Source organism: Siphateles boraxobius, unplaced genomic scaffold, assembly GCF_051911475.1.
Source record: "Siphateles boraxobius isolate OS27281-9 unplaced genomic scaffold, OSU_SipBor_1 8, whole genome shotgun sequence".
Lineage (NCBI taxonomy): Eukaryota > Metazoa > Chordata > Actinopteri > Cypriniformes > Leuciscidae > Siphateles > Siphateles boraxobius.
The window spans coordinates 29826181-29848411 of record NW_027509208.1 but is presented as its reverse complement, the minus strand read 5'-3'; the positions used below and the strand labels follow the sequence as shown (position 1 = coordinate 29848411).

The window sequence follows — 22231 nt, the reverse complement described above, 5'->3', positions numbered from 1 at the left end:
ATATTCCAGGTATATTTCTCTTCGCTATCTTTTTATACTTTGCGAGGCAGACTAGCTCAATAATCGTTGTAACGTAACTTCAAAGTAAAGTTATCCATCTCTAACTACCTAATTCAGGCTATAGCTTTACCGATCGGATCGGTTATCATATTAATTTTCCCCTCACACACCCACCACTGTGACCAACGCAAACACGCAACTTTCCTGATGACCGATCCAGTCATTCACATTTTTACGTCAGGCACACACCTCCACCGGCACACACATATTTTCATTATTATTATTCTATTGCTATTATTATTTGTCAGGCTATTAGAAATCATATGGGCTAATTAGTCCTATCAAGATTATGATTTCTTGAACTAAAAAATAATTAGTCTGTTCTGTTCTTTTTTTTTTCTTTATCTTTTTTTTTTTTTTTGGGCAATAGTGCAAAATCCTGATCCATCAAATGTGCCTTCTGTGCCAAGAAAATGCAGTCCGCCACGAGATGACGAGCCTGGCCCAATAAACCCACTTTCAGCCCAAAGGCATGAAACGGCGAAAGACGGCACAGTGTGGACCTATGTAAAGTTGGGTGAAGACAGAGGAAGGCGACAATGCCAAAATGTAATAACAGAAGCGGCAGGCCCCACAGCGCACACCAAGCGCCCTTACAGGTACAGAAGATGCCCTTACAGCCTCTTTGTGTTTGGTGGATGATGGCATGCTGAAACACATCAGGGACTGCACTGTGGCTGAGGCCCATCGAGTCAAGGAGGACAACCTATGGGACATGACAGTTGAAGAGCTAAAAGCCTTCATTAGTTTAATTTGCATTCGTGGTGCGCAAGGTGAAAAAGTAATGTATTTGGCCACTTTTTGGTCAGCCGGGTGGGGCTGCGCTTTTTTCAAGGAGACCATGTCATGAAACAGGTTTCAGGAAATAATGCGATTCCTTCATTTCGACAGAAGGGAAACCCGATGCACACGCCTGCGAGACAACAAGTTTGCCCTTATGAGTGATGTTTGGGATAAATTTGTCCATAACTGCATCGCCTGCTACAAGCCTCGTGCGACATCACTGTGGATGAGCAGCTATTCCCTACAAAATCAAGGTGCAGTTTCATACAGTATATTGCAAACAAACCGGACAAATTCGGAATCAAATTCTGGCTTGCTGCCGATGTCGACACCAAATATATGGTAAACTGTGCGCCTTATCTGGGCAAAGACGAGACGAGGAGGCCAGGTCAACGACTTGCAGACAGTGTGGTGCTGAAAATGGTCGAGCCATACCTGAGGAAGGGAAGAAACGTCACCACCGACAATTTTTTACTTCTTTTGAATTGGCAAAGGCACTTCAGGCCAAGAAAACCAGCTTGGTTGGCACGGTAAACAAGAGCAGACGAGAGCTCCCAGAGGTGCTGAAAAGTGGCGATGCAACACTGACCGTGTATCAGGGCAAACAAAAAAGAATGTCTGCATCCTCAGCACTGTCCACACAGCTGTTGGCATCACAAGTGGCCAGAAAAGAAAGCCAGAGACGGTAACATACTACAACAAGACCAAGGTAGGAGTAGACGTTGTAATGGCTAGAAAATCATTCAGTAAAAGCACCCTCCCGTAGATGGCCAGTAGCTGTTTTCTACAACATCCTCGACCTGGCTGCAATCAATGCACACATATTGTACAAGTAGTGCACAAATGAGCAAGTTTCACGGAGGGACTTCATCATGCGACTGGCGAGCGAACTTCGCTCCGACCACATGGGATCAAAAACCTCACAACTGGTAGTGCGAGAGCCAGGACCCGGGCAGGAGCAGCAGCAGATGGAGAAAAGGCGGCAGTGCCAAGTAAGGAGGTACTGCAAACAAAATAAAACCAAAGAGACATGTGCCAAATGTCGTAAAGTGGTGTGTGGGAGCTGCACACGAAAGGCGGTGTTTACCTGTGTGGACTGTGCATAAGCGTCAGTGAATGATGCGGGTTGTTTGCACCGTTCAAATGAGCTTTGGGGAAAACTTTTCAACCTGATTTTGTTCGTTAAGTTTTTTTTTTTTTTTTTTTGTTTACTGAAACTAATAGTTCTAAAGCAGTTTTCTTTTTTAGCTATTGTTCATTTTTTCTTAACCTGTTTTTGTGTACTGTATTGTGGTGCATACTGTCCATGAAAGTTCCCTTTCGAGAGGTCTCTCCTATTGCGTAAGTAGCTTACGCTATGGGAAAACTCCTTTTCTCGAGAATATTGAAGTCTTTATGTAAAACGCATTGCAGCTGCACAGCTGACAGCAATGAACGAACGAAGCTCGGTCATTGGCTGTGCTGCGGCAACTTGCTCGAACCAATGACGGGGCGACTCTGAATGCGCGACCAATGAGCGCGCTTCGCGCCCGCGCGCGTCAGAGCCCGCCAAGATGGGCGTGGCCAAGAGCTATTTATTGGGCGCCCCGTCATGAGAGTTCTTTAGATTTAATCTCCTTCAGCGAACACCTTCTTCGCTGGATCCTCCGGATTATTGAAGCCTTCGCCGCCGTTGAAAAGCATACCAGCGGGATTGATACGAGGACGTCGGCACCTTCAGCCGCCTTCGAACGCCATCCTACTGAGCCATCCGGCGTGCCACACACGCAAGTATCTTTACATCTGTTCGCCCCGCGACACTTGTAAAAGAGCAATTTTCTGAGGCGTTGTTTCAAATGCCTTCCTGCGCGTTGTGCAGAGACCTTCTCCCGGACGGGGATCGTCACATCATCTGCGCTCGCTGCCTGGGCCGGGACCACGCAGAAGCTGCTTTGACCAAGGGCGGATGCCCGGAATGTGATGACCTGGGTCTCTCCGCACTGCGGGCTCGCCTCGCCGTTTTCGCCGTGAGCGAGCCTATCGCCCCCACCCCTCTGTTTGAGCCGCGCACTAAGAAAAAGCGCCGCTCACAGAGGCTTCCTTAACCGGAGCTCAGTGACGTCACGCCGAGCCAGTCTCCGCACGCTTCACCGCCGCTCTTACCTTCCCCACCGCCGGTTCAGTTCACCCAGCCGGACCCACACCCCTCTAGCAGAGTGGTGGGCCTTGTGACTTTTGGCGCGTCCGAGGACGATGGGGGAATGGATGACAGCTTGTCCATCGACGCTGCATCGGACGACTGGCCGGGCTCCACTCTCGACCCCGCCCCGTCGATGCTAGCTAGCACGAGCGGGGGCTCCACCATGGATACGGAGATTATCCGCGTCCTCTCGAAGGCCGTAGAGGACCTCGGGCTCGATTGGTCTTCTCCCGAAGAACCAACCCGAAGCCGACTGGATGAGTGGTATCTGCAGGGGCGCCAGCAGGCCCCTCGGCAAAGGCATTCTCCCTTCTTCCCGGAGGTTCATGACGAACTCACCAAGTCATGGAAAGCCCCCCACTCTGCGCGTCTGAAGCCTTCTTTTTCTTTGTCGCTCTCCTCTGTGGACGGCGCGAAGGAAAGAGGCTACGAGGGAACGCCGCCCCTCGAGGAGGCTGTGGCCAATCATCTCTGCCCGCCCTCCACCACCGGATGGAAAGCCAAAACTTCCCACCCCTCGAAGCCCTGCCGCACTACTTCTGCTCTCGCCGGTCGCGCCTACGCCGCCGCTGGCCAAGCTGCATCAGCGCTTCACTCAATAGCGGTACTTCAAGTGTTCCAAGCTAAGCTTCTCCGCTCTATGGACGAGTCTGGCCCCGAACCCGAAGCCTTTAAGGACCTACGCAGCGCAACTGATATAGCTCTGCGAGCCACGAAGGCCACTGCCCAGTCTATTGGCCGCGCCATGGCTAATTTGACTGTTCTCGAGCGCCATCTGTGGCTGACTCTGACGGAGATGAAGGACGCGGATAAGGCGCCGTTTCTCAACGTGCCTATCTCCACCAGCGGGCTGTTTGGACCGGCGGTTAAAGGTTTCGCCGATCGCTTCACTGAGGCCCAGAACGCTTCACAAGCTATGTGCCATTTCCTACCCAAGCGCTCCAGCTCATCGCAGAGCAGACAGAGACCGCCACAGCCGCAGCGGGCTAGAACAGCTCCCACCGCCTCTCAGCCCGCGCCTCATGCTGACGCTCGACGCCGCTCGCGCTCCCACAACCGCAAGCCGCCTCCTGAGCGACGGGGTCCTCGGCCCAAGATTGTGCTGAACCCTGAGCCTCGAAAGCCGTCCTAGCCACAGGAATGAGAAGAGAGAGTGCGTGTCTCGCAAAAGCCGGACCACTCTCTCTGCAAAAGCTCAAACATTACCCAGTCCCCTTACAGGCGGCTGGAAATGTCCATACAGCAGTCAATGGGCCAGTCACAGAGCTCGCTCACCTGCAAACAAACGCTGTTTTACGGCGACGCACAGAAAACACAAAAAGAGTCTTTTTCTGCCTGTGTCACTAAGGGTTCACATGTCCACAAAGTGTGCATTCCCAGATACTGTCAAAACAGTGCCAAATTCATTCCCAGCTCAGGCTGCGCGCCCCATGAATGTAGATCACGTGCCTACGGTCATGTACGCACCACTACACACAAGCACTGTTCACACAGTTATGAATTCATCCCCAGTAAAAGCGGGAAACATTATAAAAGGGACGCGTGTGCCTACCACTGTTTATGCACCCCCACTTATAAACACTGTCCTTACAGTGTCAAACACAACCCCAGCTCAGGCTGCGAGTTTTACAGACATAGCGCGCGCTGTTGTAAGCACACACGCGCCCATTCACTCAGCTGCTCAGCGCGCGCCCGCGCCTCTGAGAGCTACGAGCTCAGGCGATTCGCTGGCCGGGTCCCTACGTCACAGCGGCCCGCCTCTAGCCTGTATTCAGCCCATATCTGTACACGCAGCGGCATGGGAAAACATTCCAGATATGCCGAAATGGGTATTGAATATAGTAAAGCACGGATACTCGCTCCAGTTCGCTCGCAGACCACCACGTTTTACGACTGTGGTCGAGACGAAAGTGAGAAAGGAGTGTTCACAGGTTCTACGCACCGAGGTGCGCAAACTAATAGAAAAGGGCGCTGTGGAAACTGTTCCCCCCTCTATGAGCGAGGCAGGTTTTTACAGCCGCTATTTTCTCGTCCCGAAAAAGGATGGTGGTCTCCGCCCCATCCTAGATCTCAGACACCTGAACAAAGCACTAATGATTCGCTCGTTCAGAATGTTAACAACCAAGCATATCCTCGCGCAAGTACACCCATGAGATTGGTTTCTCTCAGTGGATCTGAAAGATGCTTACTTTCACATTCCAATAGCGCCTCATCACAGGCCGTTTCTGAGATTCGCTTTCGAGGGACAGTCTTACCAGTACACAGTACTTCCGTTCGGCCTGTCCCTGGCTCCCCGTACATTCACGAAATGTATGGACACGGCACTTTCCCCCTTGAGACGAAGGGGAGTGCGAATACTGAATTATCTCGACGATTGGCTGGTCCTAGCACAATCAGAGAGTCAGTTAATAACACAGAGATCTTGGATTATCAGCCATTTAGAATGCCTGGATCTAAGAATCAATTTTGCAAAAAGCATACTATCTCCCAGCCAGAGGATTTCTTTCCTGGGAATAGTTCTAGACTCGATGCAAATGACAGCGCGTCTCTCATCAGAGCGCGCACTCACCATCCGGCGCCTTGCAACATCATTCAGGGCGGGCGTGCGCGCCCCCGTCAAGCGGTTTCAGAGGATGCTCAGTCTCATGGCCTCAGCATCGGCCGTACTCCAGCTAGGATTGTTGCATATGCGCCATCTCCAACGCTGGCTCAAGAGCCGCGTCCCTACTCACGCGTGGCGTTCGGGCCACTTTTTAATCAGCGCGAACCACGGCTGTATAAAAGCCCTGATGCACTGGAAAGCCGCCGACTGGTACCAGTCAGGCGTGAGTCTAGGTGTGAACACAAGGAGAAAGATGATAACGACAGATGCCTCCAAAATAGGTTAGGGGGCCCTTTACGAGGGCAGGCCTGTCTCCGGCTTTTGGTCAAAACCGGAGAAGCGCCTACACATAAACTGTCTGGAGATGAAAGCGGTCGCTTTGGCTCTCAGAGCCCTGCTTCCACATCTAAAAAACGAACACGTCCTGGTCCGAACGGACAACATGACGGTAGTGTCGTACATAAATCGCCAGGGTGGACTCAGGTCGAGCTCCATGCATTCAATGGCCAGGAGACTCATTTTATGGTCCCAGCACAACTTGCGCTCGCTGAGAGCAGCGCATGTGCCAAGCGCCCTGAACCAGGGGGCAGACATGCTATCCAGAGACAAGATTCTCCCAGGAGAATGGGCTCTCAACCCGCTGATGATTCAATGGTTATGGAAAACCTTTGGCAAAGCGGAGATCGACCTCTTCGCCTCCAAGGAGAACGCGCACTGATCTCTTTTCTTCACGAAGAGCACGGACGCGCTCGCCCAGAGCTGGCCGAGCCGCCCCTTATATGCCTTTCCCCCGATCACGATGCTGCCACATAGCCCCACTCTGGAAGAACCAAACATGGTTTCCAGATCTGATGCAAATGCAATCTGCACCACGGCCGATTCCACTGAGGCCAGACCTCCTCAGTCAGGCCAGCGGGATGATATTTCATCCCCGCCCCGATCTGTGGGCCCTTCATGCATGGCCCCTCAACGGGTTACCAGGAACCTCACGAGCGGAGCGCTAAAAACCATCGCTGAGGCGCGGGCGCCCTCCACGAGACGCTTATATGCCCAGAAATGGAAAGTGTTCAGTGACTGGTGTAATGCCAAGGGCCTGAACCCTGAGACATGCGAGATTACGAACGTACTCGCTTTTCTACAAGGGCTTCTGGAGGCGGGCCGCACCCCCTCCACGCTCAAAGTATATGTGGCAGCCATCACAGCGTCACACAACCCTGTAATGGAACGTCCATTGGGAAGAAACGACCTAATTATTCGTTTCCTAAGGGGCGCTAGGAGGATGAACCCTTCACGCCCCCCCTCAGTGCCGATCTGGGACCTAGCTACTGTCCTAGATGCTCTTAAAGGGCCCCCGTTCGAACCACTCCGAACCGTGCACCTTAAACAGCTCTCGCTCAAGACTGCGCTCTTGCTGGCACTCGCCACGGTCAAGAGAGTGGGCGACCTGCACGCGCTTTCGACAAGCGCTGCCTGCCTAGAATTCGGACCTAACGACTGCAGGGTCGTCCTTAGACCGAAACATGGGTATATTCCTAAAGTGCTCACCACTCCCTTCAGAGCACAGGTTATCTCCCTAACTGCGCTATCGTCTCCAGCAGACGAACACGACGCTAATCTACTCTGCCCCGTTAGGGCTCTCAGAGTGTATTTGGAGCGTTCTGCCCTATTCAGACAGACAGAACAACTGTTTGTATGCTTTGGCGGCCGTACGAAAGGTTCCGCCGTTTCAAAGCAGAGAATCTCTCACTGGATAGTTGAGGCTATAGCGCTGGCTTATGAAGCTAAGGGACTTCAATGCCCCTGGGGAGTCAAAGCACACTCCACCGGGAGTGTGGCTTCTTCCTGGGCATGGTCGAGCGGGATACCGATCGAGGATATTTGTGCGGCGGCAGGCTGGGCCTCACCGTCCACATTTATCAGGTTCTACAACCTACAGGTCCCGACATTGCATTCCAATGTACTATCAGCATGATACTAGTTGAACTACGAGTTCGTATCTAGATTATGTATGTGCTTGGGTCACACTGAGCGCCTTCTAGCCGCTCTGTATTTTTCCCACATATAAAGCTCGCCTCTGCCAGCTAGTTGGATGATAACTTTGCTTTTCAGCTCAGGCACCTGCCTCTGGCTATCATAAGGCGAAGTTCAGCACGCACGGCGTTTTGCATGGTGTTCCCATAGCGTAAGCTACTTACGCAATAGGAGAGACCTCTCGAAAGGGAACGACTCGGTTACTAACGTAACCTCGGTTCCCTGAGAGGAGGGAACGAGTATTGCGTAAGCTGCCGTGCTTGTGCTTGGTTAGTTCGCTTCAGTCGTTTTAACCTAAAGAACTCTCATGACGGGGCGCCCAATAAATAGCTCTTGGCCACGCCCATCTTGGCGGGCTCTGACGCGCGCGGAAGCGAAGCGCGCTCATTGGTCGCGCATTCAGAGTCGCCCCGTCATTGGTTCGAGCAAGTTGCCGCAGCACAGCCAATGACCGAGCTTCCTTCGTTCATTGCTGTCAGCTGTGCAGCTGCAATGCGTTTTACATAAAGACTTCAATATTCTCGAGAAAAGGAGTTTTCCCATAGCGTAAGCTACTTACGCAATACTCGTTCCCTCCTCTCAGGGAACCGAGGTTACGTTAGTAACCGAGTCGTTTTTTACAGTGTTTTCAAATGTAGGTAGTGTTTTTGTTATTGTATATATGTTATAAGTTATTGTATCATAAGATTTGTTTTTATTGTACTAAGAAAATAAGAAAATATTTATCAATTAGGCTGGAAAATAAATGTTCACATTCATTTGAATTTAAATGTTGTGTCCTGATCTTTATTATTACCTTTCGTAACATTGTAAATTCATTTATTTTTAGATTTATTATTGATTATTGAACTTATTTACAAACAGGGCTATACTAAACAGCTTTGACGTTTCCTAACTTTTTGCATGTCTACTCATGTGGTAAGTGCGGTGAAAAAAACATTTTTTGACGCAAAACTTTCCTCACATAGAGAGGCAGCACGTGTCGGGATAATCTTTCTTTCGTGTTTGTTTTAAGCGGTTTTAATGGCGATGACGTCATAACATGATGACAGGAATTAAATGTTTCATCGTGTGGCAGAGTGGTGTGGGAGCGGCAGCTCTATTTATATGACATTGGGCGTAACAACAATTTATACCCACGCTCAATTCAGTATATTATTTCCGACTACGTCACTTGGGGAATTTCGCCCCAAGAATTTAATATGACATCTAAGCTAAGGCACGCACAGATCCTAACCACAGTTGGAGTCAGAGACATAGGTGATTGAAAACATATATATTTTATTAATTGTTAAAAGACAGTTCTTTTTCTATAAAAGGCGTTGACCAGCAATCACTCTCTTCAATTCACTAGGTTCTAGAGTGGGCGACAGGGAAACCTGGGCATACCCAAGGGCAGTCTCGAGGTATCACATCTATGAAAAATACTCTATTCAGTGCACACACACCAGCACATTACACACTCCACGACTCAGGTCAGAAAAGACCACGACACACAGTGAGGACCCTACCACCTAATTGCCCCCTCATCTGCCCCCGGATGCCCAGGCCCTTCCAACAAACAACAGAAAAAAAGGACATTAAAGAGCAGTGTTATACAAAAAAATAACAACAAATCACATAAATTCAGCAATACAATTCAACCACAAAAAAAAAAATATATAAATTCACTAATACAATAATTTTCAAAAATACTCGGTCTCGACTAGTTAAAGAAATAAACCAAAAAAAAGAAACAAACTCAAAACATATCACAAATACAGAGTCATCCCTCGCTGAAAACCGTTCACTTGAAATGGCTCATTGAATGGCTCACTTAGAACGATTCACTTGCAATGGCTCACTTGATTGGCCCGCTTAGGACGGTTCACTTGAAATGGTTCACCTGAACGGTTCACTTGAACGGCCACTTGAATGGCCGCTTAGGACGGTTCACTTGAAATGGTTCACCTGAACGGTTCACTTGAACGGCCACTCGAGACGACTCACTCGCAACAAAACAACACACACAAAACAGAACCCAAACAGAACAGCAGTTGATGAGGCACAGCGCAAACAAAGTCGTATAGCAAAACACAGGGCAGATAATACTCATACAGAAGGTAGGTATCATCCTTGTCGCATGCAACCAAGCACGCTGTCCCAGAATCACCATCCCCAGACTATGCGATAGATGGAGGCGAATGTCTCCGACATGCTCTTTGGCATGAAGCACCGATAAATCGTACACTGTCTCAAATGTCCACATTCAACCCTCCAACCAAGCCCATAGACCAGCCAACAGCACCGACAGTGGATAAACAGCTTCGGCAAATTTTACGAGCAACACGTTACGCTGAACCCAGCAGAAAGCAGCAGGGCGCATAGATGACGTCACGACCCCGGATAATGACGCATGCCAAGTAGGCATGTGCCGGTATCAAATTTTCATGCTGCGATTAATTGATTGAGCTTTTATCACGGTATACGGTATTATCACGATATTTTAATTGCACAAGAGAAACAGACGGATTGGGGGTATCTAAAAAAAACTTGCATCACAATGTGTAATTGTGATTGTCAAAACATTAATTTTATTTTTTAGTGACAAGATGTTATAATGTTTACATGGTACAGTTACTGAGGCTACTGTTTGTATTATTGCTTAACACAATTTTCATGATTTCAATTAAATTCTTGGATTTAATTTCAATCTTGATTCAATATTGACTCATTTGGATAAATATTAGGTAGGCTACAGTAGATAGCCTGCATTTAATTTTTTCTCAAGAAAAAATATATCTCACATAATGCTGTAAACATACAGAGAGAAATTAAATATAATGCAAACAATATAAATATAATAATAATATAAATATAAAAATGTAATATGCCGTAATTTTCATTATAATAACAATTATATAATGACAAGTAAACATATATTAAAATATGTAATATAGTGCACATATTTAGCAAAATACTCCTCTCTATAGCTATTTTCTTATAGTCAACTAACATTAAATGGCTTTCCTGAGGTAAATGTAACGTTCTGTGACATAATTGTTCTCCTGCAGTGTTATTGACCTCTTTCCGTGGTTGAAAAACACTGATTGATCGAAAGTACGTATACTTTCGGTGGGTTGTACTGTATCTTTAATAAAAAGTAACAGATGATCTGTTTACTTGAACTGAGGCGCGCGATCTGTCACGTCATTTACAAGCACCAAAACAGTATTTATTGTCTGAATTTCGTTATAAAACCTGAGAGCTGATATTTTTTTCATATCAAAAGTAACCTCAAAGGATAGTGAAATAATGATTATGTTAAAACATAACAAACACCATCAGATCACCTTTTCTATTTGTTCATCTGGCTGTTATAACTGAAGTACAACAGCCAAACAAAATCTAAAGTCAATGATTTAAGAGTCAAGAGCCCAACTTAAGCAAACACTGATCACCATAATGGTAACATACCAATTACGGTTTTCTCCTTCAGTGATTCGGCTTGTTAACATCAGGTGTCTTCAATGTTGGCAATAAAAAAAAGTGTTCTTAATTCATCTTTGACGTCAGTCTGTTATTCCGATATTTTTGTTTAAGAAAATGTGTAAATTTTACTCATTTTAAATGGTTAACTTTTAAGGAATTAATTTGGTTAATTATTACTCAATTCTAATTTGTTAAATTTAATTAATAATATTGCTTGTAATCTGTTGCCTCAATTTTATTGATTAGATTTAGCATATTCATTCGTATTCATTTTTACAGTGTGTGTGTTGTCTAAGACAGAGGTTGCAAAAAGTGGATTTTAGAGTAAAGAGTGCTTCGGATATGTGCCCAGTTCGAGGTCAGCCATTGCAAATTTTCCTTAAATACTATCAATGTCAAGTTTCTGAAATGCCTAAGTTAGCAATTGTTGGAAGGTTTGTGACTTTTTCGTTGGACGTCAGCTCTCTGCCGTTGAAGAAGTTTCTGTGTTGCTGTTGTCGATGTTGAAGAAAGGGGTATGATCTGAGTGTTGTTTGACATTTGTGCCTTTTGAGAAAGTGGATTGTTTTAGAAGCTTTTCTGGAACGCTTTCTGGCAATCCAATATTGGAAAGAGGAGCCCAGGACTAAAGGAGCAGCTCACGGCTAGGAAAAGACATCAATCATGAACATTTCCACCTACTCACACTCCAAACTTGGAACCACCCACAGCTGTAGGCAATGATGGCCTAATGGAGGTCACCATAAAATTGAGAACTCTGCTACACTCAAGGTTAGATGGTTGTAAGGACAGAATTCTTCGAGGTGCTGAAGCACACGTTGGCCAAGAGAGAAACCAGCTGAAGAGTAAGAAGACAGAGTTAGAGCCTTTCTTCAGTTCTGTCTTTTAAGGTGGCCTAGCGTTGTAACAGATGTGTGGAACAAAGCCCGGTTTGTTGATACCACAGCCCGGAAGGAACCTAAGTACCAGTTTAAATTCCTAAGTTCTTGGCTAAATAAAAGATCATTTCTGTTAACACAGCTCCCGTCTCTCTTGTGGTTGTGTTTTGTGGCAGCTTAAACCTCTCCTCGTCTTGGGGCCCGAGTCACATTATCCTTTGTATAAAGCAAACGTTGTCTCATCCAAGATACAATACAATATCACTGCAAAAACTTGAAATGTTTCCAGCGATGTGGTATTGCATCTCGGATAAGACAGCAGATATGAAAATCAGGTGTTATTGAAAAAACGGGCTATTGTATTGCTTTTTGCAATATTGAAGAAAGGAGTATGTTCTGAGTGGTGTTTGGTATTTAAGTTTCATTTTGGAATTGTTTTGTTTTTGCATCTGTAGGTCCTATGCAGTAAACTTTGTTGAAATGCGGAACTGTGTGTTGTCTAAGACAGCAGTTGCAAAAAGTGGGTTTTAGAGTAAAGAGAGCTTTGGATATGTCCCCAGTGCGAGGTCAGCCATCGCAAGTTTTCTAAGAAAGCTATCAATGTCAAGTTTCTGAAATGCTTAAGTTAGCAATTGTTTGTAGGTTTTTGACTTTTTCGTTGGATGTCAGCTCTGTGTCGTTGATGAAGTTTCTGTTTTGCTGTTGTAGATGTTGAAGAAAGTGGTATGATCTGAGCGTTGTTTGACATTTGTGCCTTTTGAGAAAGTGGATTGTTTTAGAAGTTTTTCTGGAACGCTTTGTGGCAGTCCAATATTGTAAAGAGGAGCCCAGGACCAATGGAGAAGCTCACGGCTAGGAAAAGACATCAATCATGAACATTTCCACCTACTCACACTCCAAACTTGGAACCACCCACAGCTGTAGGCAATGATGGCCTAATGGAGGTCACCATAAAATTGAGAACTCTGCTACACTCAAGGTTAGATGGTTCAAAGGACAGAATTCTTCAGTATGAGGTGCTGAAGCACACGTCGGCCAAGAGAGAAACCAGCTGAAGAGTAAGAAGAGTTAAATGTCTACATAAAGAATTGTTAATGTGTGTGTGTGACTTCTATTAAAGGTTTTCTAAATTTGGCTTCAACGAACGAATGAACTACAAAGCATGAAACGGGTAGCTATGCTGCAAAAAAGTAAGAAATTATGGATTGTTGTTTGTATTTCACATATCTTAACAGTCGGCTTCAAAGAGATTGTGGAAGTCCTTTCTGCTTTTGGCCTCGATGTGTCTGCTAAAATGTCATGTAAACTTTAGCGCCTACAAAATTCAACTACGCAAAACCATTTTAGAGGAGAAGCGCAGCAGATTGGAAAGCCAATTGAGTGTCTATAAACTGTTAAGAGTATATTTTCAGGGATCATTTCTATAGTTCCTTGCTTGGAAATGTGTTCCGAAATGCTTGTCTCCCAACCTCTGAAGAAGAGTCACAATGCTCGTTTCTGAGCATGAATTGGGCACAGAGCAGTGACTTTGGTTGTGAGCTCTGTGTCGTTGATGAGTGTTCTGTATTGCTTTTTGCAATATTGAAGAAAGGAGTATGTTCTGAGTGGTGTTTGTGTAGCCGGTTCGGGCTTGCGTGTCTCTGCTATTACGACTCGGCTACCCCTCTGCCTTGTGTTGTGTTGTGTGATGAATAAAGACTGAAGTCGAAACGCTGGTTCAGAGGTTCTTTATCTGCATGAATTGAAAAATGCAGTAATTATTTGTTGCATTCAATGTAGTGTGGTTTTAATTAGCCTTCTCCTCGCTCCGCTCAGACCTCCCGCGGACTGAAGCGAGCTCACAATGTACAATCTCATTTACAGTAATAAAAAATATAAAGAAAATAGTAATAATTAATATAACATCAGGTGTATCAACAATATACAATATATATATATATATTTCTGAATATACATTGACACCAATCAAACTCATAAAATATACATCTTTAAATCATTCCAGCATTTTATATGACAATACGGTTGAACACAAAGAAATCACAAAAACAATTTATAACCATACCTGCATGAATTGAAAAATGCAGTAATTATTTGTTGCATTCAATGTAGTGTGGTTTTAATCAGCCTTCTCCTCTCAAACATTTGAACATAGAAAAGATATCAACAGACAGGCTTCACAGGCCTACTTTCACACTAACATACTAACAACGTGATACTGCATTCACTCGGTTAAACTTTCACTCATGCAGGGAAAACAGCTTCAAAAGGGAAAATCACATACTTGTACATACTCCTTTACATTTTAACAAAATCAAATCACTTAATTAGGGATTATTTTCCCTTATAACACTCTTTTGAAGTGCACACTTCAGGAGTGCACACATTACATACCTCGCTCCGCTCAGACCTCCCGCGGACTGAAGCGAGAGCGCGCGCAACGCGACAATGACGTCACAACTGCGACGAACGCAAAACTCAGATATATATAGAAAATTAATTATTTTCTTCTCTTACATACATATGTAACAGGACAATTAGGATTTTGTGTGAATTTAAATTTAAAACACAAGTTATAATTAATACCCATTACATTCTCCCCCTTCTGAATTCACCAAAATCCCAAAGACTCAACCAACTTCACTCATACACTTGACTGGGGTCTCCAAAATCTCTCTACCCATTTCAGCCTGAAAATGCTACCTTCTTAAAAGGTTGAGAGAAATTTAAGGGTGATCAGGCCTTAAAAAACTCCCAGAATAAAATGATGCCTTTTACACCATACCGGGTTTTAACCCACAAATCTTCAAGTCAAATGTATAACATCTATGTTACATCAAATTAATTGCTTTACAGCCACAAGGATAATGCTCAAGTGCATCAGAAAATATGAACTTAGACTATGGAATAACTCTTAAAACAAGGTAAGTAGTGACTGGGATTTTCTACCCAATGTGCTTGTAAGTGATTTAATCTTCAACTGTTTTTGTGCCATAGATTCAATAAGACGATTGACCTTCTTAACCACTCTTCCAGCACGTGTAACTCGTTCTTGAGGATTCTCTACACCCTGAGTGTCTCGGTCTGTAGTCTCTGAACTAGGCTGTTCTGTATTGGGCATGTCCCTTTCCTCCACTATGGGATTGTCCCTTTCCTCCACTATGGGATTGTCTCTTTCCTCCACTATGAGATTGACTCCTTCCTCCACTATGGGATTGACTCTTTCCTCCACTATGGGATTGACTCTTTCACAATCAAGACTAAAACAGTCCGTCTGATCATTAAAAGGCTCTGTAATATGATTGTCCGCATCACAGGACTTCTTAGAACAATCACCATCTTCACTCTGCTGTTCTCCCGCAGCATGGAACTGCACAGATCCAGTTTCGCTTTTTGAGCTTTGACCCAGGGAATGTTCTGTTTCGTCTAACACCCAGAGACTTGTTCGTCTCTCTGAACTTTCACTTTCCAACCAATCTGCAAAATCCTGGGGCTGCTGATGAAAACCTGACCCTCCATCATCACAGTCATCGAGAAATGGATTACTGACTCCTCCAAGTTCTGTCTGAACAGGTAAGAAACTGATGTTCAACAAGAGATTGCGATGTACAACCCTTTTAGATCCTTTTTCATCCTGCACTACATAGATATGTACTGGGGATTCCGATTGATGACAACATAAACCGTTGACTCCCACTTGTCAGAAAGTTTTCTCTTCCCTCGCTCTCCCTTATTAGCAATCAGCACACGATCTCCAACGCTTAGGTGAGTGCCTTTAACTCTTTTGTTATATCCCCAAGCTTGTTTTTTCTGTTCTTTGACAGCATGCTGCTGCGCGATAGTTGCTGCTTCATGGAGATGAGAGAGTAGCATCTTGGCGTGACTACCATAATCAACCACCACAGGATCTCGGAGTACCTGTTTGAACATCGAGTCTACTGGAAGTCGTGGTACACGGCCGAACATGAGATAAAACGGTGGGAAACCTGTTGTTTCATGCAAAGTGGAATTATAAGCAAATGTAAGAGTCTGAATTTGTTGAGGCCACTGATGTTTAGCTTTGAGGGGCAAGGAACGCAACATACCTCCTAAAGTCCTGTTAAATCGTTCAGTTCCTCCATTGCCCATTGGATGATAAGCTGTGGTATGTGACTTAGCAACTCCTGCCAATTTAAGTAGCTCTGCGATTAAACCACTCTCAAAATTAGCGCCCTGATCGGTGTGTATACGCTCAGGAAAGCCATAGACACAGAAAACGTGATCCCACAGCTTTCTGGCCACTTGCTTAGCCGTCTGATTTGCACATGGGAATGCATGAGCTAATTTTGTAAAATGGTCCGTGACCACCAGCACGTCAACAGAGTTCTGCCTAGAGTTCTGCACTTCTGCACTCCAGAAATCCAAACATACCAATTCCATGGGCGCTGAAGTTCTGATACTCTCCAACGGGGCTCTAGCGGATGGCTCAGGCGTTTTAGCAAGCATGCATCTTTGACAACATTTAACATAAGACTTGATGTCTTGCTCCATCTTAGGCCAGTAAAATCGTTGCCTCGCTAAATGAAGCGTTCTTGCCTGCCCTTGATGTCCAGCAAGGTCATGAATACCACTCAACGATTTGGTTCTAAGACTCTGAGGGAGCACAAATTGATGTCTTCTGTGCTTACTCAACGGGTCTTTGCTCACTCGATAGAGTATGCCATCCAGGAAGGTAAGTCTCTCCCATTGTTTGCTGAGAGAAAGTGCACTTGGGTTGAGGTTTGCTTTCTCACGTCTGGAAGGTCTTCTCCCGCGAGTCACAAAAGGAACAACCACAGATATGTTAGGATCCTGTTCCTGTCTTTGTTGAAGTTCTAGTAGCGAGAGTTCAGGTAATGTGTCCAGACTTGATGGTACAAACTGCTGAACAGACTGGATCAACTGCACTGCCCTAGACTCCACTGCCAGCTCCCAGTTGTCATGAGCTTCACAAATGGCATGAATGTCGCCAACACAGCAAGTACCCGAGCTAGCCACTGGAAATATCTCTCATGTGTCAGTCTTCGACCCCTGCAGCTGACATTGAACTTTCAGTCGGAAAGTATCCTGGATCCCTTCCTCACTAAATCCCTCAGCTTCAGACAGCAACCTCTCATACTGTTCATTTAGTAGCCTATGACCGATTGTCTTTGAAAAAGGGTCTCGACTAAGAGCATCAGCCACAATGTTCTTGTTGCCCGCTATGTGACGTATCTCAAAGGTATAAGGGGCTAACTTCGCGACCCAGCGTTGTTCGCAGGCATCAAGCTTCGGTTTAGTCATTATATAGGTTAGAGGATTATTATCCATCCAGACGGAGAATGTGTGTCCTTTAAGCCAATGACTAAACTTCTCGCAGACAATCCACTTTAGGGGACAGGAATTCTAGACGGTGAGCTGGATTTCGCCTCTGTGAAGCACTAAGCGTTTTACTCGCAAAAGCGATGGGCCTTGCTTTGTCCTCGCCCAGAGGTATTTGAGACAATACCGCCCCTAAACCATCTAGAGAATCATCTATGGACAGAATCAAGGGTCTTGAAAAATCAGGATGCGCCAGGACTGCGCAGTTCAACAGCTTCTCCTTTAAAGCACTGAAACTTGCATCACACTCCACTGTCCAGTCAGAGGTCTTTAGTTTTCTGAAAGTACCAGCTTTCCTTGTGACATTTCCTCTTCCCTTCCTCTTCTGACCAGCAGTGAGGGCAAACAATGGTCTGGCAATGGCGGAACAACACGATATAAAATGTTGATAATAAAAGACCATCCCCAGAAAAGATTTAACTATTTTTACTGAAGGAGTTACTCCGTCTTCCTCCATAAGATCATCTTTGGTCATGCGAGAAATCACACCCACCTTTTCTGGGTCTACAGCAACCCCACCCCCTTCGATGATATGGCCCAAAAATCTCACAGAGGTGCGCATAAGGTGACACTTTTTCGGACTCAGCTTCAAATTATGTTGGCGGAGTCTCTGGAATACCACGTCAAGCCTACTCATCATCATTCGCATAAATGAAGCCGGACTATTGCACAGACCTTGTGGCATACGATTGTACTCATGTAATCCAAGTGGGGTGGTGAATGCTGTGTATTTTTTATCCTCCTCATGCATGGGAATGTTATAGAAGCCGGAGGTCAAGTCCATAGTGCTAAAATAGACATTTCCGCCCAGAGCTGCAAGACAATCTGATTGATGCGGGAGTGGGTTTGCGTCTTTTAGAGTCCTGGCATTAAGCAACCTAAAGTCAGTGCAAATTCTCAGACTGCCATCCTTTTTCCATACCATGACCAATGGTGATGCAAATTCACTGATGGATTTCCTTATTATGCCTTGATTCTCCATCTCCGTCAAGACCTGCCTCAGGTTTTGGTAATGAGCTGGTGGAACTCTCCGGTAAGGAAGGCGGAATGGTCGTTCATCCATCAGACGGATATGATGAGAGAAGCCCTTCGCCTCACCACAATCTAATGCATGTTTTGAAAAAACATCATTATAGCTAACTAAAAGCTGAACTAACTCTCTTTTGGTAGAATGACTGATTGGGCACGAACTGAGGTCTATATCTTTCAAGCCAACTTCTGCAAGTTGCTTCCCAAAATCTTCACTGTCTGCTTCTAGATAACTGATTACTTGTTGACTAGCCTCAACATGACTGGAGTTCTGGAAAACTCTAAAATCCTCAGCAGCGATACAGGGCGACACATCAGCTAACTTGCAATTCCTCTTCAAAGTCACAGGGCGATCAGAAAGATTCACTATCTTCATGGGGACGTATCTGTCACCCCACATGGGTGTAACCACCCGACCAACCAGAATATTTCGCGGCACGGATCTTGAAGATGTAGGTTCAACAACCACTGTACTTCCGGGGGACATAGGGGTGTTGATCGGCAGTCTGCCCCATACAAGATGTTCATGTCTAGCCAAGAGTGTTACAGCTTGAGTCAACTTCACAGTCCCGATCTTGTTAGGAGTATCGACACCCTGCCATCTTGTCAACCCTGCCATCATATCAAGAAATTGAGAAGCGTCAGGAGACAACGACATATCACAGGCCTGAGTGGTCACCTTCCAATAGTCGTCACTGCTCTTCATTTCATGCATGAGATACTTTATGACGTTAGATCCGAGAATGAGGTCATCTTTCTGCCCTGGGACCACAAGAATAGGAACGAAACACTGTACACCGTACACTTCTATCTCCACCTCATACACACATTTAGGGTGAGTCTGATGACCCCCACAGCCAATCAGAATGACTTGCTCCTTTAACTGCTTGCCTGTAGTGATTACATTTTCTTCAATAACCTTAGATACTGTTGCTTCGTTTACTGTACAAGCCATGGAGCCGGAGTCTAACATTCCCTTGACTCTAAATGACTTATTCACGATTACTGGAGCATAGAATAATTCACTAAATAGTTAAATTCTTTGTGAATTCTGCAGAACTACTTGAATCCCTTCTGATTGAGATGTGTGCTCATACCATTGCTCCCAAACATCATCATATTTTTTGTTGAGGGTTTGATTTTGTTCACCCGCACATTCCCTCTTCCATATGCAGGCTTGTTAGTTTAACGGTGGTTGTTCCTGGCTTGAATGCATACCGGGACCATGGCTCCAGATCCTGCCTTACGACACTCTCTCTTCCAATGTCCTGCTTTGAAGCAATACAAACACAACCCATCTCGCCTGCAATGCATGGTAGTAGAGTGGTCAGTCGCTTTGCAAACTTTGCATGGCTTTCGAAAGACTGGAATCCGCTTGACATGTATGGTGCCTTAAGTGCTGCTTGATGGTTCTGCTTTAACACACGATCAAGTTGAGCTATGAGACTCTGAATGCTGACATCATCAGACGATATGCCAACATCACTCACAGCGTCCATTTGGCTTTGTGGTCTCATTGAATCTCCCACCAGAGTTGATTCATCAATTGCAGCAGCCTGGACGTTTGCAGAAACATATCTCTCAGCACCTGAACGTTTCGATCTGGCTCGCTGCTGCTGAATCTTCAGTTGTGTCTGGTGATCATCGAGGCATTCCTGAATTTCACTAGCTTTCCACTTGTCAGCAGTTTTGAACTTGAGCACTGCAGAAAGAGCTGGGTCAGGGCAGTGCTTAACGAACATCATGGTTACCTCTTTACTTGGATCTTCAAGGTTGCGTCCCTGCCTCTTCAAACACTCCTCTGCCACGTCAACAGCTTTATTCAAGCGAATCCAGTAATCCATCGCGTTTTCTCCCACTGTGGGTAGGGTGCTGTAGAAATCAGCGAGTGGCATTGAAGAATACGTCAGTTCAATAAAGTGTTGCTTTAGTATATCAATAATAACTCTTGGGTCTTCACCAGATTTTAATGATGGGTTACTGCGTAATGTGATTTTGATTATGTCTCTCGCTCTCGCTCCAAGTCTTGACATAATCTCCTGAGCCTGTTCTCCTGTCGGCACACCTCTCTTTCTTAAATAGAGGTCAATCTGCTCTTCCCACTCGTGGATAGAAAGTTTATCTGTGCTATCGCCACGAAAGCTTGGTGGCTCTCTCACATCAGATTGCTTCAATTTTACACCAGTCATAGTTAGTGAATGAGGATCAGTAGAAAGTGGTTCTAAACCTACATTTTGGCTGCTAGTCATTCTCTCCTCATTCTCACTTCCCTTCTTTAACTGTGCTGAAATGGACTGTCCTATTTCATGTGCTAACTGTGTAATGAGGTTGCTTAAATCAGCGGAAGTTGTTTCTGGCTATGGAGCCTGTCTATCAGTTTGTATGCGTGTGGAGCAAAACACTGGAGAGTCAGCGATACCTGCAGCTCCAGGAGTGTGAGCCATATCCCTAAAGAACTGCCCTCTCCCCCCACCAATGTATACTTCATCTTGCATATCTTCCACAACATAAGTATAAGACATTGTCACAAAAAAAAAAAAGAATTACAACAATATGACAGAAGTTTTTTTTTTCTTTTTTTTTTTTTCTCAGTGTATTATAATACTCAGTCTTTGTACCTCTCTCTCCAGCAGATTAGACCGGAAAAGAATTCAAACCAGTCCATAGAACGTCCTGGTTGCGTATGCAACCCACCGTTCCCTGAAGGAGGGAACGGAGGACGTAGTCGACGGTCGACTGAATTGGGAGATCGCTAGAGAGCCTGTCTTCTTCGAGTACTATTGAACGAGCCAATGTAATTGGCGTGTGTGATTCGCATCACACACTCCGCCCCCGCGGCGCGGGTATAAATACGGAAGTGGATGCACGCACTAGTTGCTTTTCGCTGAGGAGCCGAGAGTAACCCGGGGTCAGCGGTGGTCCAGCGGTAGTGGCAAGGGGACTACGCCCTCCGTTCCCTCCTTCAGGGAACGGTGGGTTGCATACGCAACCAGGACGTTCCCTTTCAGTCGAGAACGTCAGACGTAGTCGACGGTCGACTGAATTGGGATCACCCATTGAACACGCCACTAACGCTGCCACCTTCCAGTGCCTAAACCAAAGCCTCCTGATGCCCCCGGAAACTTAAGGCGGGGAAGGACAGGGCTTAGGCCAGGGAAGTCACTGCTGTTCCTACAGGACCACTGGGAAAGCGTTCCCCGTACGTTGGAAGGAAGGGACGCTGCGGAAGCCACATCCAACCCAGAGGGAGGTAATGTGGAGAATACACATATGAACTGGGCGGAAACCGGGCAGTCTAACATATGGAATGTCACTGGGGTGGCTCCAGCCTAAGACGGGGGGAGACACACCGGACAGTGACGGCAGAGAGACTCTGCCGAGGGAAGACACGGGCTCACCGCAGGGAGCCGTACCGTGGAAGAATACACATATGGGGTCACCGAAGGGACCGCAACATATGGAGCCAGCCTAACACAGGTTCCACACTGCTTACGAGTGGTAGGCCTAACACCAGACGTTCCGCACGTCCGACGTCGGAGGGGTGTGGAAGAACTCAACAGGGTTCAATTTTAAGGGAACTCAACTGGAGTAGAAAGGCGCACGTATCCAGTCCATAGGAGGGGAATGGCGCAGCAAGCCGACACTTGAACCGGGCTCACGGTGAAACTGGCTTCATGAGAAGGGAGCCCACGGGAAGCAGCGGTTCAACTAGGTGTCGTCCAGCCCCCAACTCTAGAATCTGTTTAGCAAAGTATATCGTCAACGCCCAGGCGGAGCACTTTACACTCATCATAGAGGAGCTCAACACCTAAGTGGACATGT

General features: G+C 45.9%; 1 non-coding gene across 1 annotated transcript; it reads left to right on the top strand.

The window, feature by feature from the left end:
- Window positions 1-13400: 13400 nt before the first annotated feature.
- LOC143729957 (small nucleolar RNA U3) lies at window positions 13401-13613 on the top strand. Its single transcript, XR_013200203.1, has one exon. It is a non-coding gene; the product is annotated as a small nucleolar RNA U3 (small nucleolar RNA).
- Window positions 13614-22231: the final 8618 nt, after the last annotated feature.